Below are 23194 nucleotides of genomic sequence, written 5' to 3' on the forward strand. Positions count from 1 at the left end.
AGCTTTGCAAACATTTTGTAGTCTTCGTTAAGCAGAGATATCGTCCTAGCATTTTTTTCTTCCTGGTTTGAATATCAGTGTAATTATTGCCTCACCCCAGGATTTGGACAGCTGTAGGCCTTTGCCCAAATGTCAATGAGCAACAGTGTCATGAATGGGATGAGTTACCTAAACAACAACACAACTGCCAGTACTGGATATATTTTGAATGATTTTAAGAAAACCCCTATGGATGAGACATAAGGGCCAGGATAGTTATTTGCATCACTAGTTTATTCATTTATTTTGGCACTAGTAAAAACAATTATTTTCATAAGCAGAAATGATTTACATGTGTATATACAAAAGATTTAGACAAACAAAATAATAACAATATACTTATACAAAACAATTTATACAATATTTACAACACATCCACACTTTCACTTTGGCCAAACACATTCATCCATCTACAATCATACCACAAAGCAAAAAATACTAAGGACCTAGTGGCAAACACTGAGAGAACAACTAGAATCTATCTTACAGACCTAAATTCACATTGTTATGAAGACATAAGAACATTTACAAACCTGCAGCACCTAAAAAATCAATGCCCAGATGAAAACTGATGATGTTTCTGTAGTGAATGAGATTACATGCATTAAACTTCCTTGGAAGAGTGCAGGGTTTCACAAGATGTTGACGATAATGAAGAAGCCATAAGCCTCTCAAAAAATGAGCATGCTGAAACCATAGGTGTAGAAAGTAATGTTGAGGGTAAGGTTTTTGTTGTTGAGGCATTCTGCAACACAAGAGCAATTGGAGCCTATTCACAAACTGCAATATTTAGTATGTTTTGTAGTGCTAAAATAGTACTACAGAATTACTACAAAATGCTATCCACAAACTGTATGTGGAGGCCTATATCTCCATCTGACCCTTATTTGTCTGTGGGTAGATCTCCTCCCTTATGCGTACAGGCCGGACTGGGAACTGAAAGCAGCCCTGGCAAATTTTGGCAGACCAGCCCCCGCCCGGCGCGCTTAGCGAGCGAGCGCAGCGAGCGAGCATGACCACTAATAGGGAGGTTTGGGGGGGTTCTCCACCCACGAAAATTTTAGAAAAAGACAGACCAAAATGATGTATTTTACAGCACTTTTTTCATTACATATTCAATTGTGTCAACTTTCAAATCACAGTAAATAGTAGATGATGACCTTAAAGAGCACCAGGTTACCCACCCAGTCATATGTACCCATAGACAGTCTTTCAGAGAGCACCAAAAATAGACACAAGTAATGAATCAGAGAGAACAAAGTAAAAGTGAGACCAACTCCCACTACTAGGGGGAGTTTGGCGGCTTGTCCCCCCAAGAACATTTTGGAGACATAAAAGCCAAAACAAAGCATTTTTCAACACATTTCTCATTGAATGTTTACTACAGGAGAGAGTTTACGAGTGTATATTCTTTAAAGTTCTTTTAAACCATTCTGAGTGTTATGTAACGCAGATTAGCAGAACCGCATGTCCATTTACTTTGAGGAGTTAATAATTGGCATAGCACTCCATCACTAGCAGCAATGAAAGTCCCTGATGTGCGCTGCATGCACCAAAGAAAGTACAAACTGCTCCCAGATAAATGGGAGGCCTCAGTCAGACCACACATTTTTTACCATGGATCGGGGATATGTCCACAAGGATTTCAGACGCCTGCATGGGATGGTACCGGACTTCACGACTGATATAATTTTCTATGGATTGATGTGTACACTAGCATCCATTCTGGGTCACCCAGATGCCATGCCAGTGTACACATCACCGCTGCAGCTCTGGTTCTCATATGATAGCCTAGAGCCAGGCCAGCTAATAGTCAAGTATCCTTATAAAAAGTTGACAGGGGACTCCTTAATATTGTAAACTGGTACTGCAGTCAATTCATAAAGGGTATATCATAACCTGTTCAAACTAGAATACACTGCTTGCATTTTTATCATAAACAGCTCAATATATGACTGGATTTGCCCCGCCATACTGGCAAAATGACCAGGAAAGACATTAGATAATTTCAGACACAGCACTACTTGTTAAAGCGGTGTCGGTCTGAATTATAGGCAAGACAAAAGATTTCATAGGGTAATCTAATATTTGACCGAGCCTGTCCTGGACCTTTTAAGCTCTCAGAGGTCTTAAATGCTTTGAAATTCCAAAAGACCATACTTTGTAGTCACCAAAATTGTGCAAAAACTTAGTTTTCAATCTGCTGGTTGGGATCAGCGAATTATGGGGCAAACCTAGGAGGCATAGGACAGATGAGTGAGATAGACTTATTTCGAGTTAGCGTGTTCACTCATGTGCAGGTTTCAATCTACTTTCCACAGGTTTCAGTCTATACTGTGTAGTAACACACTAAGGAGCTGGCACTTGGGTCAGTCGCAGGTGGACATCACTTGCAGCTCCAAGTCTATGTATCCTCAGATACCCATTTGAGGAGGGTGAAGATAGAAGAGGGTGAAGAGGAGATGGGATTTAGAGAGTGTATGGCAGCATGTTAGGAAATGTTTGTGCATTGAAAGGAGACTTTACATACCAGGGTTTCTGGTATGGCTCTATATTTGTACATACCGAGATGATGTGTATTTTGGCCTGACAGTGGTGCTGGACATACCTGGGAAATATGTTTAGCATTAGATCATGTCAGCATCCACTACTATTTTGATTTTTTGTATGAAAAGAATCTCCACAAATAATGGCTGCTTTCATAAAATTGTATCTTAAAGCCGAACGATTATTGACCGCAAACAGTCAAACAAATGTAACCTAAGGATGGCTCCACTGTGACTTTTTTTTTAACCAGGGCACAATTGGAACTTTAGTGATGCTAAAGGAAACTTTTAAAATCTGATTTTAATTTCAGTAGAATTAAGATCTTTTAACGTTTTTATCTGTGTAATATTCCATGTTTTTTATTAACTGAAATAAATGTATCTATCTATCTAAAAAAAAAAAACTTGGGCAAGAGGGAGCCAGGAAGGATTGTCCAATGGCTGAGAATAATCAATTCTGGTTCAACAATGCTTCACACACCAGAGGAATCTGGTTTTTGGTATGATTTCTATATCTGCACATTTTGTTTTATGTCATGACAATGGTGTTTTACAGTTTTAAAATGTTATGATAGTATGTCCTTGTCATACTATGGTAAAGTGGGTACTGTCACTGGGATGTAATGCAATCTGATGAGCAAGTGAGCCCTGAGATATACTAATGATTAAACCTTGCCAGTTGCACCACCCTGAACAGGAGCTCTAGTAGCTTAATCTGCCACTGACTCTGTGAGCTTTCTCACTTCACAATTAGCAGCACTTGCCGCTTTGAGGATCAGTGATCACCTTCACAAGCTGAGAGTATGAGAAGTACTCTGTCATGCAGGAATAATAACCCTAGCAGCCTAAAAGAATTTTGGATGGTGTGTTTAGTGGCAGAGGAACAGTGATGGACAGTATATTCTGACATACACTTTTGTTCTTGGAGCTTGTGATTTTTATTCCCCTTTTATTTGGAGGGGACATTGCCTGAGATAGGCACTGCATCGCCTGTAGCAACCACAATATTCTGATTTCCATCCATTTTTTTCTGCAACAAAATTTCTTTATGGGCATATCCGTGTTCGCTTAGAAGGGATATTGCTACTCAGTGGTCTGCTAAACCTAGAACTATTGGGATATTATTTATTTCTCTTTTCAGTTTTTAAAACATTTTGCTTTTCAACAGCTTATTACACAAGCATTGGCATAGCCAGTGGGTCTCGCCTTTGGGAACTTGTATGCATTTAGCCATGCAGCACATTATCCTGGGTGCTACAACACCTACTGATACTTCACGTGCCACTGGAGCATGAGCTGCATGCCAATAAAGGCCTGGCTTGTATGGGACACAAGGGGTGAACAAGCTGTCAGGTACTACACTATGGAAGACATATAAAGAATATGAAAGCTTGGCAGTTATGCTCATGAAAACGGTGGAAAGGTACGCTGAGCTCACTCCCAAGGTATCTGAGGGGATATTAACCTCAGAAGAGTATATCAATTATATCTTCTACCAACACAAGGATCACATAATACACATTGGGTTGCACACTTCCAAAGGTGGAAGCACTAACAGTGCTTGTGGAGAATGGGTCACTCACACTGTCCCCAAACATCCATAACCAAGCAACACCAGCTCTCAGTGCATGAAGCATTTCAAGGCGTCCTGTGGCACCGTGATCTCCTGGGAAACTGAGGTGAAAAGCAGATACAGCCTGGGAGCCATGTTTGGAGCAAAGATGGGCACGGACTACTGTGATGATAACAGTGCAATAGTGGTAAAAGTGAAGACTAAACGGATATCAGATACCGTAGTATCAGCTCCCCGTGACAAAAACAGATAAAAGTTAATGAACTCTCACCCTAGATGTATTTCAAACTATTGCTAATAATACTTCGCCGTATCTCAACCTCAGAATTTGTTATTGCAGACAGCAGTGGATGACGGAAGCCTGCTTTTAATTTGCATTTATTCAAGCAAGCTTTGCTGCAGCCAAAAAGTTGTCAATCTTAATTGGCGTTTTTGTAATTACTTGTTGCATTGTTTGCTGTTGGATGGAACTGCATCTTTTGAAACAAATGTTATTTCTACTTTACCGAAAAGGAAAGAGATGCAAGTTACAGCTTTAACTTCTGCGCTGTGCACATTCAATGTGATACTACTCACGGCATTCAGCAGTAATCTTTTATGCACAGAATGCACCAGAAATGCTATTACAAATGCCTGCTTTGCTTGGGTGACAATAGGTAAAATACAGTTGAAGTCATCAGGTAGCAGATACAATTCTGCAAGAAGGGCACAGATTATATTTATTCTTCTAATTTGATAATCGGATGTCTGAGTGCTAATATATGCTATTTAGACCTGTCAAGTGTACCGTACCACCTTCAGCATGTCCTCGCTGTGCACTTTTTAGGTTGTGGCTTTTGCTAGCGAAGGGAGACAAACCATGTGCGCGCACAGACAGGCGATGTGCAAGCGCATGGTGTCTCCTCTCTGCAAGCAGATAAGAAAAGTGTTCATGAAGCAGAAGAGCTGCGGCGCACAGGCATTCCAAGGTGCCTGTTCCGAGCACTTTCCTTTTCTCTTATTTGATGGGCCATTACTCATGTCTTCTGTTTCCTGCCCTCGCTACCAGGGCCGGACTGGCTACCGGGCATTTAGGCATTCTGCAGAGCTGGGGGCTGATGTCACTGCGGTGGGGGCTAATTTCGTAGATGGAGACCTGCGTGTGCTTCGAAATCAACAATGCAAAACATTTCGTTTTGCTCACGCAGGTCCCCATCAACAAAATCAGACCCCAGCTTGGCAGCATGACAAAACGCCCGGTAGCCAGTCTGGCCCTTCTCGCTACTCTACCCCCCACCCCACTCTCTCTGCAGTTCCTCCCCTCCAGTGCTGTGTGGAGCGCAACAGCGACAGCTTGTTTAAGCAAAGTAGTAGAAGGCTGTTTTTAAACATTGAAAAGTGCACACCAGACTTAAGCATTACAGAAAAACTCCAATGTCGACTATTAATGGACAGACAACTCCACCAGCACGAATGCATAGTTTCTTGGTAAAAATCACATGGATAACCAGTGGGAACAGCCTGCAACATAGGGTCTTTTAAAAGTCATGCCCATTTTTATTTAACATGGTCATGAAATCGGGAGCTGTGGCAATTCTTGTTTTTCTCTGTCATTCCTCCTTCATTCTCAACCCCATGCCTCACAGACACTGTTTGTGCTGCAGTGCTTGGAAGCAGCTTCTCAGCACCGAGCACTATACAAAATACAAATACATCATTTGATGGAATGGAATCTTAATGTCAAAACAAAATTCTGCACATGTGGATGCGTAAGAAAGCAGAAGACCAAAGTGACACCTTTCTCATGAGCGGTAAACACATGTAACCTACACTAGTGCCGTGAAAAACACAGTATTCTGGGAAGCACTATAGAACACTCCCAGAAATGAAACTGTCTTTACAGCAGGAGTGCGCAGGGAGGAGGGTACACCCAAGGGCAGAGAGCCTCAGACACAGCGTTTACGAGCCCTGGCAAAAAAAAACAATTTGAAGTCATGTTTCACCAAATACACTCACACCCTTTGCAGCACGGAGGAAGCTTCCAGGTGCGGTTCACACAAGAGAGAGAGGCGCTCCCTGCATTCCTCCGCGGCGGCGGCGGCACTAGGCGAGATGTGTCAGCGGCCATCAGCGTCTTTGTTAGCTGCCACAGACCACCCATCTCACCACAGACCAACAGGGTCCTGCAGCCTCGCTCTCAGAGGCCCTTGACAGTTCTGGTGGTAAGAGTGAGGCCCCTCTTCTAATGCCCGTGTCACCAGGGCGAACCGGGAACAGATGGGCCCACGTGGAAGCATAAAAACATGTCTCACAAAAACCTAAACTCCAAAATATCGGCTGCCAAACTCTCGCCCTTGCATTAAAAAAAACATAAACGTCGACCGTTATCTAATTCCTAAATTCACATCACTACATTAGGAGAGGGTTAGTTTCTTCATCTGACACCACTGCTCACTGAGCCCTTCCAGACCGGAGGGAGGGGAGGCTTACCCGTGGGGAATTCGAGCAGCTTTGGGCACCGCTAAAGACAACTATCCGAGATAGGCCTCCATTTTACCCGCCACACTAAGTTTCTTTTTCATTTTTTTCTCCACTCCTTTTCATTTGTTCGTTCCTTCCATTTTATTGTACATTATTCAATTATCCCTCATTCCTTCGTCTTCCTTCCTTTCATGTCTTTTCTCCTCATTCCTTCCTCTCCTTACCTGTATTTCTTTTATCTTCTCTTCCTCTCTTTTTTTTACTTCCTTCGTATTTTACTTAACTTTTCCTCCTTTCTACACCTTACTTTATACCTGCCCACTTTCTACCTTCCTTCTTCTTTCTTTCCTTTCTTTCTCACATTTGTCGTTCTTCACTCTTTTCATTTGTACGTTTATACCATTTTGCCATACTTTCAGCTCTTCCTCCTTCATTTCTGTCAACATTTCATCATTCTCTTCCTACTTCCTCTCTTCCTTAGTTGATCTTTTGCTTCGTTTCTATTTTCCTTAACCATTCCATCTCCATCTTTCTACTCCTTCCATCTGCTCCCATTCATTTCAGCCTTACTTCCTTCTTCCCCTTATTTTCTCTTTTATATATATCTTGTTCCTTCATTCACTTCCTTCGTTTCTACTGTCCTGTCTTCTAATTTGAGTTTATTGCCCCATTGGCCATCGCCATTCTTCACACTTATTTCATCTCCCCCCCTCTATACCATTTTCGCTTTCATTCTTCCTGCTCCACTAACCCTCCTTTTGTTCATTTTCTTATTCCTTTTTTCACTCCCCCTCCCTCTCTTGCTCATCTGCACTCCCCTTCCTATGCACTTTCCTTTCCTTCCTTTCATGGTTAGTGTTCTGCTTTTCTCCCTTCCCGCTCCCTTTCTTCCTTTTTTCCCATTCTTCCTTTTTTCCCTCCTTTCATTCTACACTCTTTCCTTTCTTCCCTTAGCGCACCTCCCTCATCTTTCTTCCCCTAGCCGTCCTTTTTAACTCCTTTGCTTTTGTTTGTCTTTCCTTCTTTCCTTTCTACCTCCGTCCCTCCTTCCATTCTTCACGCTTTCCTTCCGTCACTTAGCTCATGCCTGCCACCCCCCACCCTCCCTCCACGCAGTCCTTTACCTCTCCCCTTGAAACCCAGGGAGGGCGGCAGCTGCCCTCTCATCGAACGTACCTTCTAATTTCGCACCCAATCGCACCCAATCGCACCTGCAGCGCTGCGAAGGCCCATTTTCCTGAGCAAAAAAATACATCATTGCCTCGAAAGCAGTGAAAAGAGGCAATCTGTTGGTGCTGTTGTTCGATTAATCATTGTGTTCCAGCCTGTGCCACGCGCCGGCCTGCCCTGCTTGTTAATGTAAGCTACCAGTGCGTTTCATGCCGGAAATGCTGTTTATTTTGGGGCCTAGCCTTTTGCTCTTAATTCCGGCCCGGCCGGCCCCTCAGTGCTGTAATCAGGGATTGCATATTTTCATGCAAAGGACTGGACTCACCTGCGGCGGCAGACAAGGGGTCTAGATGTAATAAATTACAGAGTGCATCTCCTCAGCGTCGACTCGTATGTCTGGCCTCTCAGTTCATGAGATGCCTGCCTCCTCCTAAGTCCCCTCTGCAAGTCACACACACTTTTTGAAAAGATGATCATGCGCATTGGGGCTGCGCGGGCCCCAATGCGCATGATCATCATCACCAGACCCACCCCAGCTAAGGGTGAACTGTAAAACAGCGGCGCGCAGATTCGGCGGGGGCAGGAGACATCTGAGCGTTGCGAGCAGCATGTATAATGTGCAGCTGCAGGCGGAGCAAAAAGAGACACGGCAGAGCACTAGTCTGACTGTATTTCAACACAGTCAGACTAGTCACTCTCAGGGTCCAAATCGGCCCCCAGCACAAAAACCTGCCCCCTGTCCCAAAACCGGCCCCCGCCCCCTCCAGTCTACTGGGGGATTGCCCGGTGCCCGACATTATCAGTCCGGGCCTGTATGCGTAGTCCTCACACACCTCTGTTTTAGTAGTAAATGTGGGAGGGACAGGTGCCCCTGGCTGGAGAACTGAGAATTTCTATGACTAAAGGGGAGTGGTTTAGTAGGGATAAGGATGTGTTAATGGCAGTCTAAAGAAGAAAATATGAGGGACACACACCTACCCAAAAGTGTAAGCCAACTCCTGCTCACAAACTGCAAATAGGGGCTGATTGCAATGGCAGGGAGACTGCCACTGACAGACTGTCGGTGACAGTCTTCCCGCCATCGTAACCAAGTTTACCACATGCCATATTATGATGAAGGGCGGACGTGTGACAGTCGTAAAGACTAATGGCCACACATCTTGTCATGTTCTGAGACCAGGTGAACTTCCCCTGCCTAATATTGATACTACATGTCCCCGAAGTCTTGGCGGCATGAAGGCGGGAACTACATAGTCTCTTTGAACCCGGAGGTCGGGTTGTATTGGATTTGGTGTTTGTTCTGGATTCGTGAGCGGTGCGGCTGCCCGTTAATTGTTGGTTCCGTGGTGCTTCACAGAGCTCTTCGCGAAGAGACTGACATCTGTGGCTATGACCCTTTTTGGGGTCGGACTTTGATTCTGCCGCTGTGGGAGTGCGAGTCGGCTGATTCGCATCCGGTGAGCTGTGGTGCTTCGCTGTGTTTGCTAGACGCGAAGACACAGCCACCGTCGGAACCACAGAGAAACTGAAGAAGCGTGTCGGCTGAGGCGCTTAGGTGACGCTGTGGTGCTTCGCTGTGTTTGCATGACGCGAAGACACAGTCACCGTCGGAACCGCTGTGACATCGGAGAAGCGTGTCGGCTGATGCGCTTAGGAGGCGCTGTGGGGCTTCGCTGAATTATTCGCGAAGACACAGACGCCAGCGGTATCCTGTACTCAGAGAGGGATTCTCTCAAGGGGGAGTGCTTTGATGATCAAGGAGGAGAATGCTCATTACTTACAGAGGAGCCCAGTATACTGTTGACTCCGGGTGTATTGGCGGTAAGACGAGTAGGCTCACTTCTCCGAGGAGCCTCCTTGTTTTCTTTTGTTTCTATTTCATATTACTTTCCGGGCTCTGGTGCATTACATATGGATACTGTCGTAGCTTCTGTGACTTAACAGAAGAGGGGGTGTGTTAGACCTGTCTGCCCTTTGGGTAGTCCCTCCTAATTAATTATTTATTTTATCCCCTTTTTGCCGCTCCTCACCTTTCATTTTTTTATGTCCACTGGATTTTTCAGGTGTTGGCCTAGGGGTTAGGTGTTCTTTGCCCTCATAGTCTTTTCTTGAGGCCTTGGCGCCTTCCTGACTAGATTCACTAGACCCACAAAATGGTGGCCAGCAACTGCCACATCTGCCACCTTAGAGACTGGACCCACAGGTTAGCATAGGAATGTTCCAGAACCCTCTGGACCCTTCTGGACCTTCCTGGGTCAGCCTATATAAGGCGGAATGTTAGGCAGCCATTTTAGGTTGATAAAGGCGACTGACTTGACTGGAGTGAAGGCTGTGGGACGAGGAGATTTGGACACTGAGAGGGGAGCTGATTGCCCCCAAGGGTTGCTGACCCCCACTCCGGATGTTGTCCCTCCCTCACTGACCTAGCCCAGCAGGGACATTGAGGATTGGCTCCTTTAATCAAGAGTTGTGAGTGGATCAGTCCAGACATCATTGGAGAAAAACTGAGGTGAGGGTGTCCGAGACTGTTTTCCTGACTAACGTCAGACGCTAACCAGACAAGGCTCTGGCCTGGCTGTCCTGCCCTCCTCCTTAGAAAGAGTAAGACACCTGATAACCCGCCTGGGCTAGCCTTGGTAGAAGAACCACTTACCGGCTTCCTGTACTGGGGATCCCCCCTGGGCTTCCTGCGCTGTTGTTGTGCACTGCCCCTGGGCTGTAGAGCCCGTGAGTCGGAGCCAGCCACTGCCGCCTGTCGGACCACCCATTGCCAGTGTGGGTTACGGGGCCGCTCTTCGGCCGAGTCTTGTGGGGGATAGCACGAGCGGACAGCGGGGACGCCTAGTGTGTGGCGAGTTGCCTTGCGGTGTTGTGCGCAGGGCGAAAGGAAGGCGGGGAGAGGCCCTTTTTGGTGCTGTCTGCAGGAGCGCGCTGGAAGAGAGAAGGCGTGACTGACGGCAGCAGGGGGAGGAGACCGCTCTTCCTGCGGCCTGTGGGCGGTGTAGGGAGTCGACGACGAAGAGCTCCCAAGGAAGGTCAGGGTCCGCCTCCTCAGGCTAGCGTCTGACAGACTTCAGACCTCTTTGTGACTTCCGTGTGGGGAATCCCGGCCCAGCAGACGCCGGCCGGGTTGGGCAGAGCAGCGCTCAAAGGTAACACGAGCAGGGATTTCAACTGTGGGGGCTGGAGGAGGATAAACTGAACCACGGAACACCCTCTACCGGGCCTGCTAGAACACGAGGCTTCCTGGCCCTGTCAAGAGAAAGGGTGGGTCAGGACGAGGAGGATTCTAGTGGCAGAACTAGCAGAGGAGACTGCCCTTTTCCTGTGAATGGATTAGCTGAGACTATACTGAGCTAACATAGATAAAGATACGACTTAAGTGTTGAAAATGCATGTACCAGGATCACCCTTGCAAACAGTGTATATATATTAATGAAATGAAATGATTACTGTATGTGGCTATCAGCAGAAGTGACATGTTTAAGAGATAAAAGAAATCTTATTGACAACCTGAACCATAACAGTAAAATTAGTGCCAAGAAGATTTGGGTGCAGATAGTTACAAGTACCCTTTCAAGCTGAAAACCCATGTAACCAGTAGTCTTGTTAAGCTGTTGTCCTGCAACTAGACAATTGATCAACGACAGGAATAGATAAAAACTCCTAGTATAGCAGGATTGTTGTGGAGGTTGTACCTGGAATATTACATGTGGTAGTATGAATTGTAAAGACAAACATTAATGAAAGTAACCCATAAGAGGAAAAGATAAACTTTTCTACTTTTATAAAAATTAAGGTGTAGTGTCATTTTTGGATGGATGGGCACTGAGTTACTGAGTGAGTGAGACGCAAACTTTACACATGTACCATTGAGTTAGGCCTTCCTACTTAGTGCCAAGCTACCCTATGTGACTTGGAGACCCCAGGTCCAACAGGGTGTTTTATCGTTTGGTTGCTAAGAGGACTTTATATCGGCGCTACCTGACGGTTTCCATAGAGTCTTCATGGGGTGTGTCACTGGAAGCTTCCAGGGGCAGCACACAGGAGGAGAGCATCAGGCGACAGTGAGGTTCTTCCCGCTGGTATTCTTAGCAAGGTACAAGTACGAAAACATCAGATTATAAAGACAGACAGGTGCCCAAGAGTATTTATAACAGGCTCTTCCTTTGTTTTCCAGATTGGCAACTTCCAGGCCGCACCATACCGGCCATTACATTTTCCCTCGCCTGACCGCCTCTAAGCTTTGGGTGTCTGAAAAGAACCAAGCTTGGGGAGGTCTGGAGGTGGACCCTTTGAGCATCGCCTGGATCCCGAAGAGCGTTGTGGATTCCGACACATCCGATGGGCTCCTGCTTGAGCCTGCCAGTGCGATGGAGGGGCTTTTAGTCCCTACAATTCTGGCAGTGCCTACCAGGCACTGCCGTAGGGATTACAATGTCCCTTTCCGCCAGCTTTTTCATGTCGGGTTACCTGCCATGAATATGGCTGGCGGAAAGGGACATTCAGGTCCCAAATCGGGTCTCTCTTTCCCCCTGGCCCCTGTTTGAAGGTGTTGGGGGGCACCTATGGTGCCTGTCATTTAGTGTAGGGATATGTGTGGGGTCTCTGTTTTGTACTGCGGCAGGTGCTGCAGAGCGCAGCACCCGTGGCAATACAGAACATGTTCAATGCGACCACCACGGTGGCGGTCGCATTATAATCAGCCCTGTGGGACTGCTGCCTTGTAGGTGGGCGGGCCCATTCCCCGATACGATGGCAGACAGACTGATGTCCGTCCGCCATCATAATCAGCCCCATAGTTACTACTGACACAAATGATCAGAAACAGTAGAAAATGTACACAAGTTCAGATCTGGAGTGAGTCCAGCCCCTCCCAAACTATTGGTTAATTACCTTAACTTATATAGGAGCTAAGGTAATTACTTCCAATTATTGATTGATTGGGAAATTTGGGCAGCATTGCAGGAAATATTCCCAATTAACCAAACAGGATTTCATAAGGGCCACTCCACAGTTACTAATTTGCTGACACTAACTTTTTCTAGGTGAGAGGGCTGTTTTAAAAAAACTAAATCTATACATTTCTTTTATAACTTTAAAAGCTGCTTTCAATTTAGTGCAATGAGTATTATTATGGCAAAAACTTGTAGGATGAGGCAGTCCCTGAAAGATGCTGGACTCTATAATACTCTTGTACGCTAATATTTGGATTCAGGTTAAGTTAGGTGATGGTTTTAATTTGTCTCAAAAAATCAAAGCTTGTAATGACCTTAACCAAGGCTGTGTACTTACCCCTTGTCTTTTTAAATGTTGTTATGTTGGATCTACCACAGCACATTGAGTCTGTCAAAGTCTATTCTCCGAAACTCTCTGATGTGCAGCTTAGATATCTACAATATGCAGATGATATGATTTTGATGAGTCAAAGTCTGAAATTATTAAAAGAATAATTATTACATTTGATGATTATATTTTAGCTAATGACATGGAGGTGAATGTTAAAAAAAAATTAAATCATGGAAATTGGCTCAGGGAAGTTTAAGACTAGATCATGGAGAGCTAGAGGTGGGCCAATTGAATTGGCAAAGACATATAAAAAACTGGGCATTTTATTTGACAATAAAGTTTCATTTAAAAGCTATTTCAATGTTCTGAGGTCAAGAACATCAGCTTTTATTTATACTTTTAAATATTTACATAAAACATTGAGGTGTCAATAGTTTGAAAATCTTCTAATAGTTTTGGGAGCAAAACAATAGCCAACAATTACATTGGCTTGCCTATCACCAGGGGAAAATATGCTAAACTATTGGACCTACTAGTTATCAAGGCTTGTAAATTAGTCTTTGGAATTTATGTATTCCTTGTTTTTATTGGATCCGGCACTCTCTAGCAAACAAGTGCTGGTGTGAAATAACTTTACACAGACGCCTGGAGATCCCATATTTCAACATGGTTCCAGAGTATTGATTTGCAGTCAGGGTTTCCAGAAACAGCAAAGCTCAGTTTTAAACAGTTTCAAACAAAAAATATTCAAATTAATTAAATCATTGCGGATAGGGAGGCTTTAGTGGCAAATACACATGCTTGGTCAGTGGTTAATTCTCATCAGTGTTTGCGAATTCAGCCCTATTTGACTGCCTATTTCTTGGACCATATGAGGGATACAATTTGAAAATTAAGGCGGGCCCACCAACCTAAATACAATAGTGGCCAACCAGTGAATACACATTGTGCGGTTGGCCATGTGAAACTTACGACACGTAATGTGTGTGTGTGACCAAAATTGCTTAAAACATGTTGTGCATTGCTAAAATCCTTACTTCTTAAAACCAGGCTAAGTTCCGCGATTCCCATGCCCATATTTTATGTTTATCGGGTGTGTCGATTCCATTGATTTGTCAAATCATATACTTTTTAACAATTGTCGAACAACTGCTGGCCTTTGGAGTCTAAATTAATTTGTTTATGCCTTTTCCAAAGGAAAATTTTAATAGGATTGGATAATAGAAGGTTATTGTTTTTAGGCATTTGTCACTTTGAATTTGTATTCAGTTGGACTCAATGATTCTGTTTCCGGCAACTTTTGGAACTAGGCTTTAAATATGATAGGAAAGCACAGAGGCACTTTATTGTTCATTTGTACAGTGGCATAACATGTTTACAGCTTAATTGAATTGTTTTATGGCCTCCTATATTATGGTTCTGTGATGGTCAGTTTTTTAGATATTTGTGTGATTCGACTTCACAGATCATGTGTAAGCACCTAGGCACTTTCTTGTTCATTTTCACAATGGTGTATAATGTTTACATGTTTTATTGAATTGTTTAGGGAACTACTTGTTCATCATATGTACCATTTACAATGATCAACTGTGATAAAGATGTGTATATGTGGTATCAATGTCCCAGTACAGTCTGTAAACATTGAAGCATTTTTTGTGCACATTTGTAACTAGTTAATTTTCATATCACATTTTTAAATGATTGAGGAACAGTTCTCATGATATCAATGTTTTAATTGTAATGCTTTTTTACTAATCAAACAACAAAGAATTACTACTGCCATGGCCACTCACTGGCACTGCATTAGCCTCCCCTAACAAGTAATGAAGGTAGGGACTTAAAATAAAAACTCATAGGAAATAGTTCTGAATTAAATTAAATGATGTAAAAGAGATACAAATATAAAGTATTGTAACTTGATGTACAACAAATCTATAAATAAAACTGTTTATTTTATGGGAACATATATATATATATATATATATATATATATATACACACACACACACATGCACACACACACACACATATATATCTATATATAATTGTTGCATTTAAAAATAAAGGTAACATTGCATTACATTACTTTTTTTAAATTAAAATATAATTAAATTATTTCAATTAATTCTATACATCACTTCCTACTTTAATTAAATTTAAACTCCAGAAAAATTACTTTTATTTATGCAAAATAACAAAGTTGGTAATTTAAAATCAGTCATGAATGCTACAGCATTTTCATCAATTTGTTCTATTTTTAAAACAAAAATGTATTTCCTACTTTTCAATGTATTTTACCATAGGGACACTCCACAGTCAGATTGGAGAGCTCCATATGCTAAAGTGTAGGGAAAACTAGATACGTTTATTAAACTTGAAAAAGTAGTAAAAATACTTTTATGATGAATATTATTGTACATTAATTGTATTTATTTGTTTTAAATATAATGCATAAAAAAGTATGCTAGAGTACTGTTAAAATATTTAATTCATTAAAACATGTTACTGTAAAATACTTTTAAAAAATTTTTTTAAGAAAAAGCTTCCCGTCTTAAGTTAAAAAAGAAATTCTATTATGTGTTAATAATTACTACAAGTAATATATAGAATAACCTAAAAGTCATTTTATTTAATTTCAATAAAAATGTTTCTTTAATTTTCAAATAGAAATTGTAGTAACATAAAATATAAACATATGTTATTTTTTGACGCTGAGTTTAGCATTAAATTAAATTAAATGTTAAATTGTTTAACTTAACAATATTTCCTATTGGGTTCTATTTTAAGTCAATGCCTCCGTTATTTTACATGGAAGTGTATTGCAGTATCAGTGGTTGGAGATGCAGTGCTGCACTTGCTGCTACTCCTTTTTTGCAATGATAACTTTACATTTGTAAACTTGGCTGTACTCCCTTTTGCAGGGGGTGGAGACATGTAATGTAATGTGACATAATGAGTACATTTTGTTATGCAAAATTTCCAAAATTACACGAATTACAAATCATCTCAATAGTTAATCCAGGAGTTGGGAGGCACCACCTTCTGAGTTTAGCACCACTTCCCAACCATTCCTTTCTTCATTTACACACATTAAACTAACCTTACTCTGTTCCCAGATAATGGGCTTAAAATTAATGTATTCCCTAACAGTCCTGGTATTTCCAAGTTGAAAAATAGATCTCTGACGGAGAGACAGATACCTGGGTGGTAGTTCAGTACTAGGATGAGGAAGGGAGATTTGTAATTAATCTAACTGTTATACCCTCAGTCCCTTCTCCTCCCCATTTTTACTTAATGAGGCACTAGCCAAATAGTATGTCTTCATCACAATCCCAAGGCAGGAGGGAAGTAATGGGGGTGTAAGAAGAGAGAAGTACGTCATAGAATTATGGATAGATGAGGTGTTCTGTATAAAGCTACTCCACAATGAATTCCGGTATCTGATTTACAAAGATAAACTTACACTTTTGTGTAAATTTACTATTTTTGCTAATCTTGAACAAATGTACGAGTAGTACTAGTCATGATGACAACCAAGTTACCAAAGATTATATTTTCGTCAAGGGTGGACTAAAATAAGATCATTCAGATGTCTGGCACACAGGATTTGTCTTTGGGAGGAGATTCATCCTCTGCCACTCTCAGGAATGTCACACCAGGAAAAGACAATTTACAGGTGGCTCCTTAAGCAGGAATGTTGCTTCTTCAGTCAAGAAACCTTCAGACCGGTTGTGGGGACGTTTGTCCAGCACTGGTTGGACCATTTTGACTATCCAAGCAATGCTCATCTTCAGAATTACTGCACAGAGTCCAGAGACAGTCAAGCGTCTGATGACCAAAGGGGCTAATACATACCTTTCCTCCGCCGGGAAATCCTTTTTTCGGTAGCTGTCGCACTCTACAAGCTTAATAAATAAATAAAATACCTTTCCTCCCATTCTCTTTTAACACAGAGTGCTGTAAATGATTTAGGAAGAGAATATCTGCAATATCGCCCACTGCAACAAAAGTGGCACAAAGCTTTCCACCAGCACATGCCAGGCCCCTTCTGGGGCCGGCTGAGCTCCTTGCCAGGGCCGGTGTCGGTTTCCAGTCCGGACGTGCTCCTGTCTCAGTCAGCAGTACAGCATTTCTACTATTAACTCCACAGATCATTTTTACCCTTCTCCCTGAAGGCTCGTTGGCTCTAAAACTGCTGACCTGGAAACTGAGAGGTGGGGATTGCAAGCTTTACATTGTTCAATAAATGGTGGTATCTATATAGCTATCTAGGGTCCGTCCACTTTATCTGCATATGCAGAACACTGCAGTTTTAAAACAAATCAAGAACAACTGTATAGCAACAGCTTGTGACCCTTTTAAAATACTGCAGTTTCTACAAAAGTGTTTATAACGATCAACATCGGCCTATCAGTTAGCAGCTACTCAAGGTGTTGGTGGTTCATTTCTGGAAGTGTCCAAAATCTCTCGCCTTGTTAAGAGGTTGATAAAGGGTTCAGAAAAAACAAGTACATTCAATATTCAGTGGTTCCTCCATGGGACTTACCAACAGTGTTAAGTGGTGTTAAAAAAAACCTTTTGAGCCTTGAAATTGGTTCTTCATATTGGCTGACAGCTAAGATGGTCTTGTTGGTGGTAATGTCAGCAAGAGGTCAAGGGGAGCTGGGAGCCGTCTTAGTTTCATATACTTATATCTGTTTTTACCACAGGATATGAACCTAAAGCTGGATCCAAACTTTCATTCAAAAGTGCAGTCCCAGTTTCATAAACATTAGGATATAGTTCTTCAGATTTATCAATCTGAGGGTGAGGATTCTGTCCCTCTGCGTTTTAAGAAAACATTACAAGTTTAAGTAGACATGACAAAGGCTGTAAGATAAACAAATTCTCTTTTTGTTGCTTTTGATACATCAAAGAGGATTAAGAAGCCATCTCTATTAACTAGCGGAGCATGGGTTTGTCAAGCCATAGCACCAGCCTAAGATGCAGCCCCTGGCTCTATTCAGAGTAAGTCTAGGAGGTGTGTGGCAGCCTCTTGGGCTGAAGCTAATAATGTAGATTTTTCCCAACCTTGATGGTCAGAAAATCTGGATTTTATTAAATACAAGAGGCTAATCTCATTGCAATCATCTTTATTTAGCTAACCACAGCCACTTTAAAGAACTTAGAATGTTATAAAACAAAAAATTCCAACCCAATAAAAGGTCAGAACAGGTATAACTCTTCCTTTTATTTGGCTGCCGCAGTCAAGATAAGTATTCTTTCACTCCCTGTTCTGCTTTCACTATATTTAGGCTGCTTTGCCCTAAATACTCCTATTTACCTTTATTTAAAATGCTTAAACTTCTCTCTACATATTTTACTTTTTCAGGTGTTTTATTGTCTACCCTTATTGGTGTTGTCAAACATATATCTGCTTATATCTCTACCGCTATCTAATTGTTCCTTTATTGCTGCCAATTGCCTTTGTTTTGCTATTCTGTTGTCCGTGTAATGCAGAGTAATTGTTTTTCCACAGTAATGACCTTTCTTTTCAGCGTTGCTCTGCGATATGTTTCCTTATCAATTTTACTGTCCCCACAAAACGGAGGGAAGCGCTCCATGGCAACCTGCCTGGTTACCAGTTGCGTGCCTCGGCCGCATTGCTAGGAGCTTCAATAATTCTCCGAACGTGGCCGAGCCCTTGTCATTTGTTCCGACCAGCTTACCCTGTTCTCTCTCCTCTGAGCCGCTGCAGCTCCAGTCGCAGCCGCCTTTTGAAGAAATCACTGCTGCTGCTTATACGCATTTGTGTATATTAAAGCACAATTGTTCACCTTTGCTTCCGACGCGTGGGATCCTAATCCCCATTCCTCTACCTGAAGTATAACTTGGCACTTTCAATAGAAATTGAAAAAGGACTATCTGGATGCCCAGACCACGTTTCTACGTAGTCTTGGTGGCCATTTTAGGACTTTGGGATATTTTACGTTGCTTTTAGTGGCTTTCACACCCCGTGACCCTTTTAAAAAGAGTGACAGTTTGTATCAGCTTTCTGTCAACTGCTGCTTCGAGATGCTCCTGTATCCTCTCATTAGGTTTACCCTGCATTTCACACATCTAAACTTCTTCCTTTGACTTCTCCTCACCATGAACCCCCAGAAGGAATTAACAAATCACTCCCTAGTACCTCTGCTGAATCCCTTGAGGACAAATTAAGGGGAATGTTAGAGAAATTCTCTCAAGATATGGAGAAAAAATTAGACAATGAACTAGAAAAAAGTTTGGGGGACAATAATAGACTCCCAGATGAGGAGAGGTTTTGGTCAGCCAATAAGGACCCCTTCATAAAACAGGAGGTAAGGCTAGCAGAAAACGCAAAAATATTGAAACGACCGGCCCAATTTATAAGAAAGGTAAATTCTCTGATTCTAACAAAATCTCTGCCCATATGAAAATTGGTGGTGTCGAGCACACGCAAGGGACCCTGGTAAGGGTCCATCTAATGAATCAAGAGATATAGTACCTAATGCTCACAAACCTAAGGTTGTGCTTTGTGACAACTCCTTGGGGAGCGCTGAAGTTGAACTAAGCTGTTCTTCTGATTTTGACTCTGAGGGTTCTGACATTTTTCCATCCAAACCAAACAAGGAATCGCTACTGGGCGAAGAGAATACTGGAGAGTTATTGGACCCTTTCAGGGGCCTTATGTTCTATCCTTCTCTCCTGAAACATCCTTTATCCCCTTAATGGTCACCAACTACCTATGTAGCGAACTACTTACACAAATTCATATATATAACAACAAAACAAATGGAAAAAAGCGCCGACGCGCGTTTCGGAAAAGGACCATGTGTCCACAGTTCCTTTGTCAGGGCGCAATAGATACCATTCTTGATGGGCATGAATTCTTGATAGGCGTAAACAAGGTTCTTAGTTTCTTCTTCAATATAATACAGTTAGTCCACCAAAATAAAGTTTTTTTACACACAGGGGCTTAATATTATAGTAGCATCCAAGTTCATAATGTCATCTTAGATTTAGGAAGTTCCCAGATATTGAGGAATTTAGAAGATTCTTCAGTCTCGAATCGAGTTTCTAAATGATAATCCTATTAGGTCCAAATAGTGAGCAACCCCTCCCATGATGCTCTTAGTGAAAGCATATGGTATAGATCAACCAAGGTTGCCTGGGTCCAAGATTTCAAACGTTTGAACGACCGGATATCGGGGGGTCCTCCCTGCACTCGACCAAACGGGCGCAGTGGGGGCTTATAGAACAGCACCCTCGTAATATCCACTCAATCGAAAAACAAGAATTGGTAGTTTCTGAAATGGGCACGTCGTCCACGGATAGGAAAGGATCACATGGTCCTTTTCCGAAATGCGAGTCAGCGCTTTTTTGACTTTGTTTTGTTGTTATATATATGAATTTGTGTATAGTTTTATGTACTGTTCTTCGTTCTTTTTTCTAATTTTATAGGAGTTGAGTGGTGTCTGATAGGTTTAACTGGAATGGTTGATTGGTTGGTAGAAATGTTTGAATGAATGACTGAATTTGGTTGGTTCTAATGTTTTTGTGGGGCTTGTATAGATAGTGTTGTACAGAATTAAATGTAGTGTATGTAATGATGATGTTTTTTTCCTATGAAGAATTTTGTCAAGAAACAATGAATAAATAAGAATATGTTTTTCTAAATAATTCTTGTATTTTGACAATGTTGATTTAGATGTTGGATACATTACCTGAATATTAAGTTGATACCGTGGAAAGGTTAGTTCTTGTTCGATTAAGATTATTTTATCGCACCTTTCTTTAATAGGTCTTGAACCTCTTTGTTGACTAGTTCTGATAACTCTTCATTGAACTTTTTTATCTCCGGGGTATTGTTTTGCACGGGAACCCCTACAAAGTCTATCTGGTAGCCCAAAACGGTCTCCAGCACCCAAGGGTCTTGTGTTATTGATAGCCAGTTTTCTGAAAACTGAGCTAACCTCCCAACTAACTTTATAGGAATAAGACAAAGGTCTTGACCTATCTGAGGCTCTGCAACGACAGTCGCCTCGTTGTCCTCTTCCTCTAAACCCTTGTCTCTGAGGGAAGCTGCTTGTATATGAGTTTTGGGATTGGTAGAGGATAGGTCTAAATCCCCTCTGAAAGGAGGCCCTTGACACCTTGGCCTCTGCCAGGAAATCGGCCTCATGATCGCCCGGCTGCACCAAAAACATGCCTGTTAAATACCTTCTTAATCTCCCTTTGAGATTTTTGTAGGAAGCTAAAGGCACCTGCATACTTGGTTATTTCTTTGATAAAATCATCGCCGAAAAATAGTATATTGGCTTCCTGTCCTCCTTCATTGTTGACGAGTTCTACCAATTTGGGGTCAATTTTTAGAAGGATGCTCTTCCTTCCTTTGACAGATAAAGCAGTATTGGCGTTGCTTATAAGGAATATTGCTAAATAATATTTTCATATGTTAATTGATGGTCCCAGCACAGATAATATTCTGTCTCATTATTGGGTGTCATTAGTTTTTGTTCAACAATTAACACTAAGGTATGAAAATAGAGGGTACAGAGCAGGAATATCGTCGTAAAAATATCGACTAACATAAATATCGCTGCAAAAATATCTACAGGAAGAAATATCGATGACAAAAATATCGTCTGACCAGAATATCGACAGACAGGTAAGTAATATCGTTAACATTAATATAGTTGTAATAAATATCGTTTACAAAAACATAGTTTACAATAATATCGTTTTTTAAATAATTATAAGTAATGTAGTGTTTTTAATGATTATTTTTAGTCAAAGTAGTATTTTTAGCAGTATATTATTATTTAATAATGTATTTTCAGTTGAATTTAGTATTAATAGTTCCGTAGCGGGTTGTGGGTTTATAGGGGAGTAGGGTGGGAAGTAATTTAAATATAATGAAATAATACATTAATTAATGTTTTAAATGAATATAAATAGTGTAATAAATAATAGTTAATTAATTTCAATTAGTTAATTGAATAATAATTATGTAATTAATTATGTTAATTTTTTAATAATTTTAAGGTGTGTGTACAGGATTTTTTTAGTGAAAATGTTTTTGGGTAAAGGGGTATTTTTAGGGTTCAGGGTCAGTTTTCAGTTTTTGGGTAAAGGGGTATTTTTAGGGTTCAGGGTCAGTTTTCAGTTTTTGGGTAAAGGGGTATTTTTTGGGTTCAGGGTCAGTTTTCAGTTTTTGGGTAAAGGGGTATTTTTAGGGTTCAGGGTCAGTTTTCAGTTTTTGGGTGAAGGGGTATTTTTAGGGTTCAGGGTCAGTTTTCAGTTTTTGGGTAAAGGGGTATTTTTTGGGTTCAGGGTCAGTTTTCAGTTTTTGGGTAAAGGGGTATTTTTAGGGTTCAGGGTCAGTTTTCAGTTTTTGGGTAAAGGGGTATTTTTAGGGTTCAGGGTCAGTTTTCAGTTTTTGGGTAAAGGGGTATTTTTTGGGTTCAGGGTCAGTTTTCAGTTTTTGGGTAAAGGGGTATTTTTAGGGTTCAGGGTCAGTTTTGGGTTTTTGGGTAAAGGGGTATTTTAATTATATATATGTATTATTGTTGTTATATAAAGTAATGTGTAAAATCAATTTATATGTCCACATTTATTAAGTTTATAATTAAAAAGTGTAGTAAATTTTTTTGAAATAGTTAAAAAATAAAAGTAATGTAATGTATTTTGTTAATAGTACTTGTATTTATTTATTATTTAATGTAATTTTAATTATTTTAAAAAGTCGATATTTTTTACATCTATATTAATTACAACAATATTTTGGAGTCGATATTTATGTACTTACCTGTTTAAGTATAGGGTGTCGATATTTTTGTAAACGATATTTTTGCAACGATATTTATGTCAGCTATATTTTTGTTATCGATATTTTAACACCCTACCAAAATAGAGCATAGCCTGCATATGAGGGCTACCTCCAGTGGCTACAAGTAGCCTGCTCAGTGGTAAAGAAGAGATCCTCAATTGTACTAAGACGTGTGCTTAATTTGTTCTGATATTTGCAGGTGGTGGGCACTAAGATTTATTTGCCATCATCAGACTTTGGCCAAAGCAAGAGAGAGAAAAGTAGAAATTGGAGAAAGAATGACAAAAG

The 23194-nt window shown here is 41.4% G+C and overlaps 1 protein-coding gene across 6 annotated transcripts in view; it reads left to right on the top strand.

The window, feature by feature from the left end:
• LOC147701649 (immunoglobulin superfamily member 1-like) overlaps positions 1 to 23194 on the top strand; it is a 932114-nt gene that overhangs the window by 646237 nt on the left and 262683 nt on the right. The gene's annotated exons all lie outside the window — the stretch shown is intronic.

This window comes from Lissotriton vulgaris, chromosome 7 (assembly GCF_964263255.1).
Source record: "Lissotriton vulgaris chromosome 7, aLisVul1.2, whole genome shotgun sequence".
Classification (NCBI taxonomy): Eukaryota; Metazoa; Chordata; class Amphibia; order Caudata; family Salamandridae; genus Lissotriton; species Lissotriton vulgaris.